Source organism: Rhinolophus sinicus, linkage group LG05, assembly GCF_036562045.2.
Source record: "Rhinolophus sinicus isolate RSC01 linkage group LG05, ASM3656204v1, whole genome shotgun sequence".
NCBI classification, from domain to species: Eukaryota; Metazoa; Chordata; class Mammalia; order Chiroptera; family Rhinolophidae; genus Rhinolophus; species Rhinolophus sinicus.
Genome location: NC_133755.1, coordinates 125,343,201 through 125,364,455, shown reverse-complemented (window position 1 = coordinate 125,364,455; position 21,255 = coordinate 125,343,201). Strand labels below are relative to the sequence as shown.

General features: G+C 33.9%; 1 non-coding gene across 1 annotated transcript; it reads right to left on the bottom strand.

The window, feature by feature from the left end:
* Positions 1–20,096: 20,096 nt before the first annotated feature.
* LOC141572000 (small nucleolar RNA U13) lies at positions 20,097–20,203 on the bottom strand. Its single transcript, XR_012497032.1, has one exon. It is a non-coding gene; the product is annotated as a small nucleolar RNA U13 (small nucleolar RNA).
* Between the last annotated feature and the right edge of the window lie 1,052 nt (positions 20,204–21,255).

Genomic DNA, 21,255 nt, shown 5'->3' with positions numbered 1-21,255 from the left:
GACTTGACTGTATCAGAAATATTATGTCTATAGTTATATACAAGCCAATGGGTTGTGTTTCTTGAACTCTAATAAAGTCACATTAAACTACAGTAATTACCATTAGCGGCATTTCACTTGCTCAATGCTCAATATCAAAATGTTTTCTAATTTAACCATCTTCCTGAGCATCTGCCTCCTAATTCCAAACACCTGTGGATATCTCTAACAGGATTTCCTGCCAGAATCTCAGTTTTGACATAAAAAAGGAAAAGCAGCCATCATCTTCGGTAGTTAAACCTGCTCATCCTTCTGTAATCTGTCTTTATTATAGGCTGAGCTGCTGTCCTTTACAAGAGACTATAAATGAGTGTAATCTCTGACTCTTCTTTATCAGGTAATCCTTGTTGAATCTTCTGAGTGTTATCTTGGTGACTTCTCTGAAGTTTCTCTCATTTTATTTCCCAGTGTTATTTTCTATCTTAAGTAGATGAAACAATACTCAGCAAATGTCTAAAGCAAACATCTTTCTCCTCTAAGTTTTCTTTCATTAAATACAATAGTCATTAAATATTCAAATATCCCCTGAACCCTTACTGTGTGATGGTACTGAACTCAGTGTTGCCTGCCTTTATTCAGCTCAGCGTCCAGTGCAAGGGACAGAAAAGAAATGGATATCTCAGTCAGCTAATTAAGCAAGAGAGTGAACACTTACAATGAAAACAAATGGTGGTAAATGCCATAAAAGTGATCAGAGATGGCCTTTCTAGGACAGTAAACGTTAAGCTGAACAATAAAAATTAAACAAAAATAGAGACAGCCAAAGAAACAAGCGCATGAGGTATACGCAAAGAAAGAAAATACATGAAGCTCTTACATTTGAGGAAATGACTAAGAGGGTCGGTATGGTTATAGTACAGAGAAAGGAGAGAGCTGCCAGTAGAAAGGAGAGGCTGGGAAGGGCTGAAACATGTAGGGTCTTATTGTCTACAGCAAGGAGTGGGGTATTCAGTCCGTAAAAATCACCTGACAATAAACTGTAATCAGCATTTATGTTCATATTTCAATTATAGCCTCTATTGCCTTCTACTTAAATGTCATCATATATGTTAAGCTGCATATAAGGCTTTCCCTCCATCCCTCCTCCCTCTCCTCTGCTCCCTGTCTCTCTGCCTCTTACCTGCCTCCTTTCCTTTCTTCCACAATTCCCTTTCATCCATCCCTCCCTCAATCATTTATTGATCTTTGCTATGGTATGGTCACTGTTCTGGTGAAAGATCCTTCTATCTTATTAGTAACCCCTACATCACCTGGTTTGCACATTGTAGGTTAAAGTAACTTATTTTTAATAGCCCAGTGAAAATTATTAAAGTGACTTGCTTATACCTGCTATTTTAAAAAAAATTACACTGTATTGTTCACTAGAAAATATTACAAGCAATACAAGTCATGCTATAAAATTAACATTTTGAAGTCAATTTTTCCACATAATTCTATTTTAAAACTGCATGTAATTTTCTGATAAGTGATCCTTGACTATGTTTGGAAAAGTAGACAAGAAAAGAGTATTTAAAAAAAAAAATAATTCTATAATAAAAAAGTGTACTATTTTCTTCTGGCTTTATACACATAAATACATATAAATAAATAAATATATTATATACATATATATATATACACATATATATATATATATACACACATATATACACACATGTATATATCAATGGTTTTTTCAAAATTGGGAATGTAAGGATACAGTTGTTAATTGCTGTTTTATTAACATTTTGCCTTGAAAATTTTTCGGGAAATAATTATAATAACTATGTAATTGACATCAATAAATGAATCATAATTTACTTAATACTCTTTTTTTATTGAATTTTTAATTTATATCCAGATTTCTTTTGGGCAATAATTCTACAGGGCGATATCCTGATACACAAATCTTTTCACTGTATCCCTCACTTTCCCTAAAATTCAAAAGTGTGATAGAGGTGGGCACATGTTTTCAAAATTCTTGCTAAAAAGATTGATTTAACGTATATTTTCACCAGAGTTTAGGAGTGTTTTTGTCTCTACATTTTCAGCAACATTCAATCTTTGCCAATTTTTAAGTGAAAATTTTAGATTCTTGCTTTAATTTTCTGTTAAATTACTGCCTCTGCTTGAATCCCAGCTCCACCATTTAATAACTTCTGGACTTGGGCAAGTTACTTGATGCTTTCTTGCCTCAGTTTTTCCATCTGGAAAATGAGGACAACAATACTTAGCTCATAATGTTGCTTTTAATAGATTAAATGTAATAGATGTAAAATTTTTAATGCAATGTTTTGCACATAGTAAGCTATAACTGAGTGTTTGCTGTTTTTATTTATATAATTTAAATTTTTCTAATATCAAATAGGTCTATCATTTCCACTGTGAATTCTTTTATGAGATATGCTTAAAAAATTACTTTAATATTAGTTTATACTCTTATAGCTTCCTCCTCTTACCATCTCAGAATTTATTTTTAGAGGATTTGTGTTTCTTCTTTTAATTTTTATTTATTTGCTTCTCATTATTTATCCTTGAAAGGAAGGCTATTCAGATATACAGGTCAGGCATTTGCTAGGAAGTTCAAAATAGAGAACACTCAGTATTAGCTTGCATTTCTCTGCTCACATCCAAAGCTAGAGATGATAAGCTAACCTTCACATTGGAGCTCAGTGGTCGGCATGCTGACATCACCCAAAAAATCGTCAATGGATTCTGAGAGCCTTGGCAACAGGACCCAAGTCTGCCCCTTCACCTTCTAGCCCCTGGGTTGTAATACCTTGGACACACAGGACACTCAGTTTGAATGAATGAAAGAAGGATAAATAAATGTTTATCTATTCAAATGTTCTGAGTCTTTCTGAAAGTAAGCAGTAGAATAATGTGAATGTGTTCTATAGATCATGACAGTACAGTCTATAAAATGCAAATCCTTCTCTCTAGTTTCCCAACTAATCCACTACTACCTGTGTTCTTTTTATTTCAGCCTCTTAAATAATGTTTATTTTCTGGAAAAAAGTATCCCAGTGCATGCTGATTGCTCTAGTCCTTGGGAGACAGTGTCACACAATGGCCTTGAAGTTAGATTGTTAGGTCTCCAAATCCAGACTTTTCCTCTTTTCTAGTTGTGTCACCTTGCTTGAGTGACTGATTCTCCCTAAGTCTGTTTTCTTATCTATGAATGCAGATGACATCCACCTCTAAGGGTTGCCTTTAAGGATCTGTAGAAAAAGCTTTTGTGATATACCTGGCTCATCAGAATATCTTAATAAATAGCTATATCATCGTCATCATCATCATCATCATCATCATCATCACCACCATCATCATCAATGAATATAGAAGATGTTCTAGGAAAGAAGGAAGGCATAGGACTATTTTCATCAAATTGCCTAAGTTATGTGTCAGAGGTAAAAAAATCACTGTGAATTTTAAAACACAATCTTTAATTTCATGTAACATGTATCTTGTAAAGACAGATTAGTGCACATCTATGAAAAATTTCCTTCTTCTGGTATTTATTTTCAAGTCTATCTTTTTAAAGTTCCCTAAGAAAGAGTTTTAAATGAGGTAAGAAAGAGATAACTTATATCTCAGTACAGGTTTTTATACCAAAATGGGCTAGTTCTCATGGGGATAAAAGAGCTACACTATATGGATTTAAATTAAAACTCTAAGTAATAAAACACTATAAATGTAAACCAGAAAAAGAAAATATGTTTTAATTTTCATTATATGATATCTGATAGATACTAAAAAAAAACACAAACAAACCTGTGTTCGTAAAAGGATAAGGTGAAAATCTTATCCGTCATTAGCTTGCCCTAATTTTTTCATTTTCTCGCCTCAAGGGCGGAAGAACATTATTAGCATGGTTCTCATCCACCACAACAATATTTTCCATTGTCAAAGAAATGAAGTCTCCCCGCCTGATAAACCTTCAAAAAGCTCAGCAGCATCTTACCTTTTCTTTGGAAAGAAGGGAAACCTAAGCTTTTCATTTTTTTTTTTTTCATTAAAACAAAACAGAATTTAGATTTAGACAGTTAATTTCATATATAATAATTTTTTGACACATGAGCGCTCTACTCTTTCTGCTTTGTAATATATCCACTCTTAACAAGGGAGAGGTGGATTAGGCTAATTAATTGCAACTTGAATAATAAAGACAATTACAAAGGAAAGCAGTTATCAATTTTTTTGCACTCTAAAGTAGAACTGAAGAGCAGTGTTTTCTATTCTTCAATTAAATTAATTTTGACAGAAGACAAACCATATTTAATTTTTCTAGGAAAAAAAAAAAGCACCAGTATTTCCTCATGTCTTGATAGAAAAACTCATTTTCTCGGTTATGTGTTTGATGAGTCATTTACTTACAGTCATTTACTGAGCGTGCACTCATACAAATAACCACTTCTTCTCTGCCCTGCCCTGGGACTGCAGGAGCTTCCCTGTCAATCCAGTAGAGTAACAATGAAACTAACAAACAAAAACAGCAAAACCCTGAGCAAATCTGTATTTTCAGGGAAATGGCAAGGGAAGAGGTACATGCCTGTAAACTGCAAAAGTGAAAAATAATTTACACAAACTTAACCCAATACAAAACACCAAGTTGAGCCAGTATGTCTACATGGTAATACCACTATACACCAAGTACCTTGACTCTCGGCTTATCTGTGTGTCTTTCATATGCTGCTATATTTTTAAAGCTTGAGGATTCATTTTGTGTAATAAATTTCTCTGTTGCAAATAAAAATATGTCTGGAAGGAGTATAGATTTTTTTTAGCCATTCACACTTGTATTTGAATTTGCCCAATCAGGTTGCACTCCTTATACTTAGCTGAGATAGATGCACAGAAAAAAAAAAAGGAAAAAAAAAAAAAAAAGAAAATGGGAAAGATTTAACATACAGCAGGATGTCAGGTAAATTTAGATATTATAAATAAATAATGAATAAAAGGAGGACAGTATGACAGAAATTGAGTTTCACACAATGTGTTCTGGACAACTACAAGATATAGAGTACCGAAATCAAGTATAAAATAAGTTTAATTAAACAAGGTGGACATTAGACTGAGGTGGCTCTAATGCTGTGGTGCCAACCAAAATATATGCATGTAAATGCACCAATCACAAACAGCCAGCTAGTTTTTAAGCTATAGCCAATCAATGATTTACTTACTTTGATTTTCTCTATAAAACTTTTCCCCCAGCTTCCATCAGCAGAGTACCTTTAACCACTTCCAGTTTGGCACAGCCCAATTTGAATTAATTTTTGCACAAATAAATTCTTAAAATGTTAATAGGATTTAGTTTATCTTTTAACAGTGATAGAGGGACTCAGAAATAAAAACAGCAGTCTATCAATGATAAACTTCTATTTGTCACACTTTAAGTTTCAGTCCTATGCCCAGGAAGAAGAGGGAGGTGTTCTTTCCTTATCACCTAGCCACTCCAGCATTTGTCTGTGCTGTTACGAACCAGAAGTTGGGTTACTAATGTAATTCATTCAAGCTATACATTAGATCATCTTTGGGTTGGCTTGGGAATCCAATCAACTGGTTATGTTTTTATGTTTAAGTGAAAAACCTGCCCAAATGTCCCAAACAATTTATTGATTGTGTGAGTATTGTTTTTTTTTATGAAGTAATGTTATAGTGAAATTATCTGTAGTCTGTTTTTTTGGTATTTTCACAAATATATATTTTACCTTTTATTTATTTTAATTTGTTCATTAAGAATTTGAAAGGGCAAATACAAATTAAAAATAAGAGGCTTAATTCTCCCTGTTAAAAATAATGGACAATATTTACTTCCCTTCCTTTTCTTGGAGCATTTACCTTGGAAAACTCATCAGTTCGTTGATATGTATGTACCTTTTGAGGATCAGATGGGCTGTTTGTCATCTTTATGACTCAGGAATGTCTTTCTCAAGGACCTAGGAGCCATCTCTTTGAAATAAAAACAGCAAGGGACATAGTGCCCCCACCTCCCAGTCTCTGTGGGAGGTTAGGGCTTCTGGCTCCAAGTTGCAAAATACCTCTTGTCACACACATATGAGAAGTTTGTTTTTCCTCTGTATTAAATCAACTAGTTAACATAGATGTCACTCCACTTACCAGATGAAGTTAGGAAGAGCTATGGGTGACAAATGGTTTTGTCAAGTCCTCTTACAAGAAGACTAGTTTTGGTTTATCTTGAAAATATGTATGTGATAGATTGTATCTGCTTGGTTATATAGGGAGTGTCTATAATCATTCTGTTTAACAGTTGCCTATTGGATTGTCTGTGATGCACATCACATTCTGGTTTAATGTTTATTAAAATAAAAGTCTGTTGTTCTTTTCTATGCTACCTTTGTGAAGCGGCTTTCTGGGTTGAGAGAAGATATTGAATTTAATTATAATTCCCTAACAAACTCAAGTTTCTGATGTTATATGATAGCACCATATTAATTTATTTACAATTACTCTATTTTATGCAGTATTTAAAATTAATCATAAGTATAAATATTTAAAAATATATTAACATTAATAATAAATTAATAAGTAAAACATGCATTTATAATATAAGAGATATTTTTGTGATGCATAAATGCTTGTCTAAGACCTAAAAAAATTAAGTAAGTTACACTTCCTATGGGCAAACAATAAGGAAAACACGACCGCTTATAAGATTCATAGTGTCCATGAGAAAACAACAACCCAATAGCTCAGCAAAAGTGAAGATTTTCCTGGCACAGGGTTCTGAGATGCATTTCTCTTGAATATTCATAAAAGGCATAAAAAGGAAAATAACTTCAACATCCTTCCTATAATACAAAAAAAATAAAGAATTCTATACAGTTGTTTTTACAGTGTACATCTATGCAATTGAAGAGCATGATATCAAAATCAAATGTAGTGAAAGCTAAAACAATGAGTTTCAAATGTACTCCCTAATGGTCTAACTTGAATTGTGATTATATTTTTGAATTTTGAGAACTTTGGATTACTTTGCATGCATTCATCCTTAAATGTTGTTTCTTCCAAGCAGGCAAAAGTAATTCAAGGTTATATTCTCTTGCAAGATCTTAGATTGCAGACATTCTGTGCTGATACTCAAAGGCAGATCAACATACTTTTAAAGTAAATAAGTAAATTAGAGCTTAGGTCCTTAGGAAAATGATGTGACCAAACCAGTAGTTTATGTATTCAAATGAATGACTGAGGAAATTGTGGCTAAAAGGCCATATGTTCTGGCAACATAGCAAAAAGATAACCTATACATCTTTGTGATACAACAATAAAATAAAAAGAAGACAGAAATAAAATAATCTAGAAAAGCTGGGTAAAATATAGCAAACATCTTTAACATGCATAGATGAGCTTTCAGGAAGCAAAGTCCCAGAGACCCCAAATTAGAGGAAACTACAAAACAGAGAGCAATCAATAGGTGCTGAGGCAACACTCAGAGGTCTGCCTTTCCAGGAATCATGGAGGCATTACTTTAAATGCCATATGGAAATTGGAGATGAGGCCATGGAATTGAGGTGGGAATTTGGTACCAATATCATCATATAACTCTGGGACACATGAAAGGTTTTCCCAGCACTGATGGAATGAACTAGAAAAAGTTGCGTGATTTTCAATGTTTCTTTTACTTCAAGTTGTACACATATTCACCAGATAAATCCCTATCCAAAAAACAACAGGAAAGTTGAAAAAAATCATGTATCAAATGACTTTGAAGGCCATTGTCTATCTACCATACTAGTAGGTAGACAATCATTTTCTAATCCCTTCTTCTGACAAGCATTTGTAATTGCCTCATTTCTTTCATTAGTATCATTGTTCTTCACACTGCTAAACTGAAAATGTAAGAATAATCCTTTTAATCTGCATACATCCAAACCCATACCATAAACAACTACTCTTTCTACATATACTTAATTTCCTCAGACCTATGGATTCGACACCTAGGAGATCTCTCTCTCTCTCTCTCTCTCTCTCTCTCTCTCTCTCTCTCTATATATATATATATATATATATATATATATATATATACACACATATATATATACACATATACATATATATATGTATATATATATATATGAAAGAGCAAATACAAATTAAAAATAAGAGGCATATATATATATGTCTTCTGACATATATATTTATATGTACACACACACTATCCATATAGTGAAAATGATATGTTACAATTTCAATATTCTAAGGACTATTGAAGTTTTTAAAACCATTGCTATTGTTAAGAAATAAAACAAACTTCACACACTTATAATTGACTTGAAAGTATAATGCTAAGTAAGAAACATATGGAAGGGGAAGAGGTATACATTTATGTAATTCATTGAGAACAGAATTCTCATTAATATATAATGTCAGAAGATTGTATCCGAGAACTTACATTTCCTTAAAGGAAATGTAATAAAACCAATTTTAACTTGTAATTAGCAAAGTTCCTTCTGATCATTTTTCTGTTTCTGAATATATAGTTCAATGTTTCTTCATGTAAGGTTTATGTAGAGACAGATTCACTGGAGTTTTCTATGGTTCTAGCCCAAATCCTACATGCCAGAACTTACACTTGAATTTAATAACCAAAGAATCTAATAGCATTAGCCATATTCTGCCAAGGGGATAATGTGAAATTGAAAGTCATGGTGAAGTGTCAGATTTGTAAAAGAAATTTGGAACAAATACAAAGGCGTCTGTGAAATTAGTGAGTTCAAGTGTTTTATTACCATTAAAATTTAGGAAATAATTAATTTGCTGAATTTTAATTACTTAAGAAAACATTCCATACTTTCTATTTTCCAAACTTCATGAGAGTCGGTAATCAAATTCATAGGTGTTTTTCATAACAAGTGCTCAACATATAATTCTTAATTATTTTTGAGAATTCTTGCAAAACAAAAAAAGAGAGAGAGAAAGAAAAAAGAACAAGTAACATATTGAACACAAAACTAGTATCAGACCAATTATCAGAGGTCAAGTATGTCTCATTGACTATTTGGAGAGAAAAAAGACAGACCCTCGAACCTTAAAAACAAGAAAAATACTAAAAGCAAATTTATGTGATTCTATATTTATTCTCAGGTCTATGGGAGACCTTTTTAAAGTATAATATTAAAATTCTACAAATTGACTAAAAATAAATCTATAACATTTATTTCTACATGAATAAAAAGTCAAAAATAAGACTTGAAAATATACATTGGGCTAACGTCCTTAATTTTTGATAAGCTTAACACCACACATTGTAATAAATCTTAATTACAACACAAGCAAACAATGAGTAAAGCCACAAACACACCAATCATAGATGAAGACATGCAAATATCTAGTAAACATGAAACATATACAACCTCCACCACTAGTCGTCAGGAAAATGTTTTTGTTTTGTTTTGGTTTTATTTTTATGGTTTTTTGCCCTTCAAATAGAAGCAGACAAACAGAAAAAAAATTTTAAAAAACAAACAAATGAAAAAAACAACTACCATGTTTCCCTGAAAATGAGACCTAACCAGAAAATAAGCCCTAACATGATTTTTCAGGATGACATCCCCTGAACATAAGCCCTAATGCTCTTTTGGAGCAAAAATTAATATATGACCCGGTCTTATTTTCGGGGAAACACGGTATAATAAATAATTCTTACAAGAGTTCAATGCGATAACCTCTCACATATTATTGGTAGGGGAAGGTAAGAAATTTTTGCAAACAATTTTGGCAAAGCAGGCATATTCTGTTTAACGTTAGACTTCACAATGTGAATTTGTAAACTTGTTTCTGAATTATTTTTCTCAGAAAAAAGAAAGATAGGTGTAATTTTATATAGTTGTAGATATACCTTTTTAGCATAATATTTATGTATATTTATTTTCATGGTTTGGGTGATACCTTATTCTCTGAGCTGATGAGAATCATCAACACAGACACCACCATATACTTTGTCCAATGAGTATTAGAACATCGCAAACACTCTTGTCCACAAGTTCTCTGCATTAATTGATCCTGAGTTGCATGTGACCTGAAATCTGTGATGTTTACTTCACTGTGGCCTTTCACTCTGATATGTACTTTATTTTCTCCCATATTGACTGATAAAACTGTAAAAGTTGGTAGTACAAATGATGAAAGAAAGTATATAAACCTATAAATTTTCGTGTTAATTAAGATGAAACTGACTGACAGCTACCAGGAAATGGGGGAGGAAGCAGAAGACATGGATGAGAAAGTAATTAGAGTTGGTGAGGATTCTTTGACATTTTAAAGCACACCATATTTGAATCAGCCTGGGAGGACTGACCAACGATTATATAAATAGAAGTTGTGAAACTATGACCCGAGGTGTGTAGAATGGAAGATGAGTTGCCAGCACAGAAGATCAAGAAAGGGTCTCTATGGCTATATGCTATAAGATTCAGTTCAAGCCCCATATCCAATAACACATCCCATGAGCTACATTTGGAGCATTAAGGTATATTTCAAAGTACTTAAAAATATATCCAGCTCAGGACAGCTTTTGTCACTCATAGAAATCTGTAAGAAAACAGTCAAGAGCTATATGTAAGAATGCTTATCACACATTATTCATAACAGTGATTATTTATAAAACAAATATTTAACAATATATGTAAAGTTGAATAAGATCGATGTGCATATGATCAATTGTTTTAGCTTGTGACGTGATACATTGGGAAATAAATACAGGAGATGGTACATACAATATATTACTGAGTAAAAATCAAAGCAGGATATAGGCAGTATAATATTATTTGAAATTTGTCAATATCTTATATACTTGTAAAATTACATTTTCTGAGATACATTAGAATAAAACCACCAAATATTAAGCAATCATTGGCAGCAGATGAAATTAATAATTTTTGTATTCATTATTTTTTTCTGAAATTTCCCATACGCTGTCATGATTATCTATCACTTCTCTATTTAGAATAAAACAATAAAATCATTAGAAATGTTTGGACAATTATCCAGGTGATGAATTTAATAATAGATTTTCTTTTGGTTATTATGAATTTCATTCTAACCAAGTATAATGACAATCTAGAATATGTGAATTCAATATATTTAAAGACATATGTCAGTACAGTGGTTGCTCAGTATCCAGACTTCAGTTCCTTCAGTTTCTACATTTGACCCACATTTAACTTTAAATGTATTTTTTACATATCCTATGTCATGTGGGACGGCCTGCGGGGCCTCTGGTCCCGCTCCCCACATAAGAACACAGGATATGGCTAGGCCAAAAAGGAACACCCACGGAGCCATAGATAGGGGAGTCATACCACTGTATGGTCTCCGGTGGCCAGGGGAAACACACGCAGTAATAGCCACACGATCTGCAGTCCACCATTAACTTCTCTGCCTGCCAACCAACCAATCAATGCAGCCCAGCAGTTACATCAGTAACCAATTAGCTAATGGGTTACAGCTGATGGCCAACCAATCACAGTTGATGGTCATTCACTACCCCAGCCAGCACCTCACCATGTGAGGCCGAGAGCCTGGAAACTGCTCTCTGGGACTCTGTCCCCACACCCTATGTGCTACATGCTGAGCCACCACCACCACTAGTGAATTTACTATCTTTTTGAAAAGATGAAATGTTAAATTTACAGAACAATCAGAAGCAAAACAAATATAATGCCAAACTGTACAGTATTGTTATCATCTTGGGAGAATCCCTGAGACATTCTCTTAGAAAGAATGGACCTTGAGAAATGTACAGGTTTTTAAATAACTAACAACTTACAGTATTGTTGACCTTCCAATACTACAGAGTATAATTCCTACTACACTATAGTTTCGAGGAGTATTCAAAATTTTGAAGATAATTGTAGGCAATGATTTCTTCCCTTTGTCTCTCAGACACATTATGAAGCTATCAGACCACCTAAAAACAGCTGTCCCTGCTAGCTGAAATTCTCATAAGACAAGTGACATTATGCTTCTCTTCCTTCCTATTGTCCTGTAAATTTAATGTTTCATCTATTTAGTAAATTCACCAATGGTAGTGATGGTAGTTGTGGTGTGGTGGTGGTGCTGGCTGTGTATTTATAACAACATTTTAAAATAACAAAAAAAAATTAAAACTTTTTAAAAACATCAATGTTTTAAAATAGGGAATTATACTTAGTGATTTTCTCCTAAATTCATGTGAGGTTAGAAAACACCTAAATTATTTATCCTGTTATATTTGACTATTGCTGAACAATCAATGCTTTATTTGTGCCTTTCCCCCCCAATAAACATCATTGTCAGTCAACTCTGTTTTATCACAGGTATCTCCAGTAAAGTTTTCTGCCAATCAATTTACTTCCTCTTACTGTTCAGTGAAACTTTCTTCATCCTGTCTTTAACTACGTCCCACCATCCCTACCTCAGGACAGAAAATGACATTTAAACAATTTATGTCATTTCCCAAGATGGAACTTCTTCCTTAAATTGCCCTAACCAATAGTAATAACAACAATAACAACCCCCTAAATAATTGCAAATTATATACTAGCTGTAGTAAGTGCAATTAAACACTATTCACTGTAACCATTGGGTCACTCTCTTTTCAGTCAGTAATGTGAAGACCAAAGTGATGATGGAATTCAGTTTAACATAATCAATGAGTGCTAACATAATTAAAATTTAGAAAATGCACTTGGATAGATTCTCAGTTGGGGTTAGACCAGGCAAATGCCCTTATACTGAATACTTGCACAGAGAGAAAGAACTCAAAATGCTTTCCCTGGGAATTTGGCTCTTACTGTGTATTTTCCATTATTCTGGAATAATTCACTAGCAAACATTGCTAGTTGGCAGTATCACAGATACGCATTAGAATAAAATTATTTTTCTCCTAGTTCATAAATAAAATACCTTTAGTCAGTAACTCCTGCTAAAGGAAACTGCCACTTTCAAAAACTGTGTTATTCACTAAGTTTAATGAAATTTAGTCGGAAGTAAATTAACTGAATGTCTTCCAAAACCAGGTAAATAAAAAAGGTATCGGGACTTTTACCTGTAAAGAACAACTAATGTTTATTATGCTTGTTATTTGTTAGGTACTATTCGAAGTATGTTAAATATATTAATTCATTTAGTACTCCCAAAGAGGTAAATGCTATTTTTATTCCTAGTTTATATATTTAAAAAACTGAGATGAAAAAGTTAAGCAATCCAAGGTCACATAGCCTGAAAAGTAGCATAAGACGAGTTTTGGTGTAAAAAAATACCAGAGAAAACTATCAAAATCCAGGATACAATAGATTTTTGTCCAATAACATACATTTATATTGTAAATTCAATCATGGAAGTTAGTAAGAATGATGAGTTGAAGTACTAAATTATTTTTGCCAAATAATAATTATTAAAATACCAACCTTGTATAATATTTACTATAACCCTAGGCACTCAGTACTTTTTATGATTATCTCAAGTCTCACAAACACCCTATGTTATGAGAGCTATTATTATTCCTACAGATAAGGCAGGAAAGATTCAGGGATGTAAAAAACCTCTTGCCCATTCCTACTAAGTGACTTATGACGTTCAAACACTCACATTAGTTTTTTTTTGTTTGTTTTTTTTAATTAAAGATAAATGTGAAATTTAATAGAGCACATTTAGAAAGAAGAAGTGATGGTGCCCAGAACTGGAGGTGGAATCTAAATTCCATGCAACACCACCTATCTGTGTTAGTCAGCTCAGGCAACCATAACAAAATACCATAACAAAATTCCAGTTTGTGCTTACACAACAGAAGTTTATTTTCTTACAGTTCTGGAGGCCAGAAATCCCAGATCAATGTGATTACTAATTTGATTCCTAGTGAAACTGCTCTTCCTGGCTTGTAGACAGCTGCCTTCTCTCTGTGTCTTCACATGGCCATTCTTGGTGTGTGCTTGTGGAAACAAAAGAGGAGAGAGTAAGTGTGAAAAGGAGGGAGTGAGGGAGTGATGGATGGAGGGAGAGAGAGAGAGAGAGAGAGAGAGAGAGATCTTTTGTGTCTTCTTATAAGGACACCAGCTTTATTGGATTTGGGCCCCCCCTCTTATGATCTTACTTTACCTCCTAAAGGCTCAGTCTCCAAATATAAAGGATTATGGAGTTAGGACTTCAACGTGTAAATTTTAGTGACATAATTTAGTCCATGGTACTACCTGCTTACCTGAGGTATAGGGATAATGGGAGGAGATATATGTGATCTTTGGCTGGCAAAGAAAACATGTAAGCTCCTCTAGAAAAATAAATACTTTCATAAGTGTTTAAGGGATAGTCCATGCAGAAGTTCCCTGAGTGACACAATGGATTATTTCCTTGACTATAGATTTGTTGAAGATATGAAATTATGCCTCACAGGATCATTTCGTATACTGTCCATCAGAAGTTACCATTTCAGGGAGCTAAGCAATTATGATTCAGATTTGGGAAGATCTATGACTTTTATATTTTGAGCGTTATGAGAAACACATTTTTTACTGTATCTTGAGAGTTATGAGAAACACATTTTTTACTCATACTGCAAGTAGGGTGTAATGTAGCCAAATTCCATGAAGTATATTTATGGATAAATGAGTATGTTACGTTGTAGCACTAGAGGAAAATTAAGAACATTCATTGAAAATATTAATGCTATACCATTAGCTCTACTTTTAAAATATTTTCATTTCTTTTCATTCTTTAAAGCTCATATCACACTTCTGAGAAAACCAAAATCAGAATATTATTATAATTATATCGTTTATCACTGAGAATCTGAAGGCAGAAGTTAATATTACCAGCCTAATAATGCAACAGTCATTATTTCCTGGAAGATAATTATTCTTTCTATATTATTTTTTAAAAAAAAATTAGTACCTGTGATATGCCAAACATTGCCTGGAATATTGATTTAGACCTTGTCTAATTGATTCAGCAAATGTTAACCAACTATTATATAGTAGGCCTATACACTTATACACATATTCTCTCGTATAGTGTACATGGCTTTTGTTGAATAAACTGATGTTTTTTGGTTTCCCATTTTTGCATCTTGGAAAAAAATGTAAAAACAACAAAAAAAAAAAGTGATCACTTACATTTATTAAGCATGTATTTTGTGTGAGGTGCAAGAGTTTTTTTATATATTTGTATAGAATCGCAATTCAGCATGATGAAAAGAAAAAATGCTATAAGTTGGATATGTTATTTTATAGATGCAAAAGTTGTGCCTTTGAGAAATTAAATAACTTGCCTTGAAAACATTATTAGTAAGGGTTTGAACAAGAGCATTTTTATTCAGGGGTACAAGTTCTTAACCACTATACATTACAATACCTGAAGTTTTAAAATTATACTGAGCTGAGCCATTTGCATAGTTATTTTCTTCTGAGCTGTTATTCTCATTTGGGTTTTATCTCTTTGTTGGGAAGAAACCTTTATTTCAATTGTTATTTGTCATCAGAAAAATGAGAAAAACATTTAAGGTTTTTTTTTATTGTTTGTTTGTTTTTTCTCCCTCCCTTGCACAGATAACTATTGTAATTTTACATGTGTGCATATCAATTTTATTGAATTTGGGGACAAATCTAAATGGATAGTGGGGAAAATGTATATGAACTCAATATTATTAGTTTAATTTTTTATTGGTGTATAGACTCTTTATATGGAGTTCGGACGAAGCATTTATATAGGCTATATAGTATGTGGTGAGAGAACCACTTAATTTACACTTATATCAGAAAGTGTTGCCACAATGCCTTCCTCACAATACATTCAAGGTCTGACAATTGGGTGGCAAACTTGCCACTATGTGTTTACATTGGCAGCACTGTACAAATAGCTCGGTAAGGTTTCATAACCTTGGTATATCAATGTGTCACAGCTGTGTTCATGTCGACATGTGGCGCTGTCTTGCTGAGTGGTGTTCATTATTGTTGTGTGTTTTTGTGTGCCATTGTGAGAATGTCTGAGCTTGAATTAGAGCAATGAACAAAAATTAAATTTCTTGTTAAACTTGGCAAGAGAGGAAGTAAAATCAGGGACATGTTAGTCCAAGTTTATGGGGATAATGTCATAAAGAAAATGGCAGTGTACAAATGGATTAAACATTTTTCTGAGGGGAGAGAACGTGCCACTGATGAAGAGAGGTCAAGGCGGCCAGTAATGAGCAGAACTGACAAAAACATTGCAAAAATTCATTGAATTGTGCATCAAATTCATCAACTGACCGTTAGAAGTATAGCAGATCAAATAAACATCAATAGAGAAACAGGAAAATCTTAACTGAAAACATTGGCATGAGAAAGGTGTGTGCAGAAATGGTCCCAAAAGCACTCACCGATGAACAAAAGCAAAGGAGAGTCGAAGTTTGCCTCCTTTGGAGAGGCAAGACGATGTTTTGGGCCATGTTATCACTGGCCACGAAACATAGGTGTACCAATATAACCCTGAAACAAAGCATTAAAGTGCACAATGGAAGTCAGCCAATTCTCCACGACCAAAAATGTTCCATCAGTCTAAATCAAGAGTCAAAACGATGTTGCTAACATTTATTGATACCAGAGGGATTATTCGTCATGAATTTGTACCAAGTGGATAGTTAACCAAATTTACTATTTGTAAGTGCTGAAAAGGCTGCATGCAAAAGTGAGATGAAAATGACCTGAACTTTTTGCCAACAATTCATGGCTCTTGATCATGACTATACACCAGCTCACAGTGTCTGTGAGGGAGTTTTTACCCAGTAAATAGATAACTGTATTGGAACACCCTCCCTACTCACCTGACCTGGCCCCCAATGACATCCTTCTTTACCCAAAGATAAAGGAAATATTGAAAGGAAGATATTTTGATGACAGTCAGGATATCAAGGGTAGTACGACGACAGCGCTGATGGCAATTCCAGAAAAAGAGTTCCAAAATTGCTTAGAAGGGTGGACTAGGCACTGGCATCGGTGCATAGCTTCCCAAGGGGAGTACTTCGAAGGTGACCATAGTGATATTCAGCAATGAGGTATGTCGCACTTTTTCAGGTTTATTGTGCAAGTCTTAGGAATTTTAGTTTATTCTTCCCAATGTTAATTAGGAAATCAAAATGAATAATATCAATTACAAAAAAAAAAAAAAAGAATACTTTACAATGAATCGAATTGTTGTGTATTCATTTATCTGATATAATTCTTCGTTGATACCATAGCAAATATTTATCGAGCTCTTACTCTATCTCAGGTATCCTTCTTGATGTTGGGGATGCAGGACTGAAAAACATATAAAAGGCCTCTGCTTCTTATATTCTGTTGAGGGGAAAAGACATTAAACATGTAACAAGCAATCTCGAATAGTGATAAAGGCTATGAACAAAACAAAACAGGTCATGGTTGAGAGACTGACTGTAGGGGAGCTTCTTTTGATAGAGTGGTCACCCAGTGCAGCTCCAAAGTAAAGACATTTGATATGAGGTGTGGAAATATGAGGTGCACATTGCAGGCAGGAGAAAGCCCCTAGATGGAAGTGATCCTAGTGGTTTGAGGAATAGATAAAATCCAGAGTGGCTGGGAAAAGGAAGAGGAAGAGTGGGATGAGATGAGTTTAAAGGCATAAGCAATGCTAGAATTTTAAGTGAAATGTGAAGCCATTATAGCATTTAAATGACTGATGTAACTTAATGACTAAAAAACGTGTTTGACTACTATGATAAAAACAATGGACCGGTGGAGATTCATGGATGCCAACAATGGGATCTACGCTTGCTCTGTCCAAACATATAGCTATTTCAATTTAAATTATCGTGCATTCAAATGTACATTTACATTAAAATGAAAAATTCAGAATCTCAGTCACACTGACTACATTTGAAGTTCTCAGTGAGCACATGGCAACTGGCTAGTGGGACAACAATGTCACAGAACATTTCCATCATCATTGCTGTTCTATCTAGGTAACAGATAATAATGCTGATCTTGAGTGAAAATGAAGAGAATGTATTTAAGATATGTCTTGAACATAGAGTTCAAATATATCTATATATACAACCAGTGTTAAAGCTAAATGCAGAAAAAAACTCATCTTACCTAGTAAGATTTGGTAATGTCCACTAATCTTTAACGAAAAATAAAAATATAAGTATATCCATGAGTCCATAATAAATGCTGTTCACGTTATCAGGACTAGAAAGATGTCAATGTAAAATGACAAAGAATTTGAGATCTAAAGAGACCTTGTATTTTACTTAGTCCAATCTAGAAATAGAGGCCAATAGACTTTGAATGACTTGCCCTCATAGTACATTGTCAAGCACTTGAATTGAGAGTAGAAAATAGTCAGGGATTTAGGAAAATAGCCCTAAATCCAATTCAATGCTATTATAATAATATGCTTCCAGCTCTTTTAGTTATGTGATTTGGCTACTTCTCAACAGTCTGCCCTCCTTGGACACAGACAATGCATACGTGTATCCCCAGCAACTATCACAATATCTGGCACTTAATAAATGCCAACAAAATTTAGTTGTATAAATATCTGAATTCCAGTGATGGAAGAAAGAGAGAAGGAGCAATTAAAAGGCTTTTTAAAATCGTGTCTGTCTGGAACATATAATATGTGGTGCTATAGACTGACTATTTGTATACCCCCAAAATTCATATGCTGACAACCTAATACTCAAGGTTAGACATTAGGAGGTGGGGCTTCTAGGGAATGATTAGGCCATGAGGGCAATCCTTCCTGAATGGGTTTATTGTCCATATAAAAGAGGCCCAAGAGAGGTCATGTGCCACTTCCACCATGCAAGGATACAAGGAGAAGTCTGCCACCCTGAAGGGAGCCCTCATATGACCATATTTACATCTTTATGTTGGACTTCCAGCCTCCAGAAATAGGAGAAATAAATTTCTGTTGTTTATAAGCCACTTGGTCTGTAATATTTTGTTGCAGAATGGACTAAGAGGCAAGAAATTGGTGGTGATTACAATAAAATCAGTTTACATATATAAATCTCATTTATTCATTTATTTCTTCATATTTCACTGAAAATATGGGTTTATAACATATGTATAAGTAAAATATATGACAACAATATCACAAGGTCAGGAAGAGAAAAAAGGAAGTATGCTATTGTAAGGTTCTTATACTACATGTAAAGTGGTATAATATCTCTTTTTTATGGAATAGTTTTATTCAGATATGATTCACATGCCATGTAAATCTCCTATTTAAAGTGTACCATTCAATAGTTTTAGTATGTTTATAGAATTGTGCAACTATCACCACAAAAAGAAATCCCAAACTCATTACTGGTCACTCTCCATTCCCTTTTATCCCCTGTCTTTGAAAAACACTAAGCTACCTTCCGTCTGTTTGGATTTGCATTCTTCCGTCTGTTTGGATTTGCATTTTATAGACATTTCACATAAAGGGAATCACACAATGTATGGTCTTTTGTGACTGGCTTCTTTCACTTAGCATAATATTTTCCAAAGTTTCTCAATGGCATGCCTTATATCAGTACTGCATTCCTTTTTATTGCTAAATAATAGTCCATCATATGGATATATAATATTTTATTTATACATTCCTTAGTTGATGAACATTTGGATTGGTTCAATTTTTGACCATTATTGAACCAATCCATATGATGCTTTTATGTTTATGTTCAAGTTTTTGTGGCCATGTGTCCACATTTCTCTTGGGTATATACGTATGAGCAGAATTGCTGAGGATCATGTAGCAATTCTGTTTAACCTTTTGAGAAACTGCCAGACTGTTTCCCAAAGCAGCTGCACCATTTTATATTCCCTCTAGCAGTGTATGTGTTTCAATTTTGCACATCCTCGTCTTCTTATTATAGCCATCAAGTTATGGGTGGGAAATTTGATTTCTTGATGGCTAATGATGCTGAGGATCTTTCTATGTATTGATGACTCTATTTTGCTACAAAATTAATTGAAATTCATTCCCTTGGTTACAAAGGAAAGGAAGAAGAAAACAGATGTTGACAGCACTGTTTGATTGACCAAAACTAGAACTACATTCTTGTCAGTTATATATATTGCTTTCTTTTTTTTTTTTCATGTCAGGTGGGTAATGTGCTGATGTCATAAGAAGTTTTGAGGGAGGCACATCTCACACAAGAGCATGAACACCCAAATCATCACACTTCATTGCACCTTTCTTGACTGTGAGTAGTCAGTAAAGTTTTGTAAAGGTAACAGTGAGAGACAATGCATGCAATTATCCATTGTTAGTTTTGTTCGGAGGCATTCTTGTTCATAATGATACTCTGTACCTGAAACCTATTTCTTTGAGCCTAAAAGACAGAAGCAAGTGCTGCGAGGCACATAGGCTAGTCATGGATGCCACATACCTATGCACTGCAAACGTCAGTTATTCTGGAAAATGAAGTCATAAGTAAGGCTTTTACTATTATTCATTGAACAAAATCTAGACTGCATAATACAGGCAGTGTATCCAGAGAAGGAAGTACAACCTCTGAGATTACTGATTTCATGATGACATGGTGATGAGATTCTGAAGAGGACCACATGCTTTACACCTTATTGAGGTCTAGTAGGGGAAGTGCAGACTTGAAAACCAGTCAAAGCAAAGCAAGCAGGGAACACAAGGGAAAAACTCAGCACTAAAGAGTGTAGCACAGAAACATACAGAAGCCGAGGGAAGGCAGAGTATGGACAGGAAATGCAAATATTAACAGTAAGGCTGGTGCTTATTTTGTGGTCAGGGTAGCAATCAGACACAGAGAATGCAGAAGAGGTCAGACTTATCAGTGGTAAACCGGGAAGGCTCAGAGTATTTTCCAGGCAACAGATAACTTAGGGCTAAGACACATGAAAACATACAGTAATTAAAAAAAAAAAAAAAAAATCAGGGAGAATGCTTTGTCTCTAATTATTCTTAGTTAAAACCTATGCTAATAAGAGGAGAGTCTGATGATTAAAGAGGGCCACAACAATGATACACAAATTCTAATTGTTAAATAAACACATCTATTCCCTTCTCAGTACTGGGGTTTTGTATACAATTTTAAAATCATATTTAAGATATTGACATTGGTCATACCTAAACATAATACCATCTTGGTGCCTACAATGTGACTAGTCTTCAAAAATGTGACTAGAAATGAGTCACAGACATGTTTATATAAGTAACTACTCTGAATTTGAATGTCAATCAGTAAAATCCATGAGTGCAGGACTGCATCCATATTGCTAA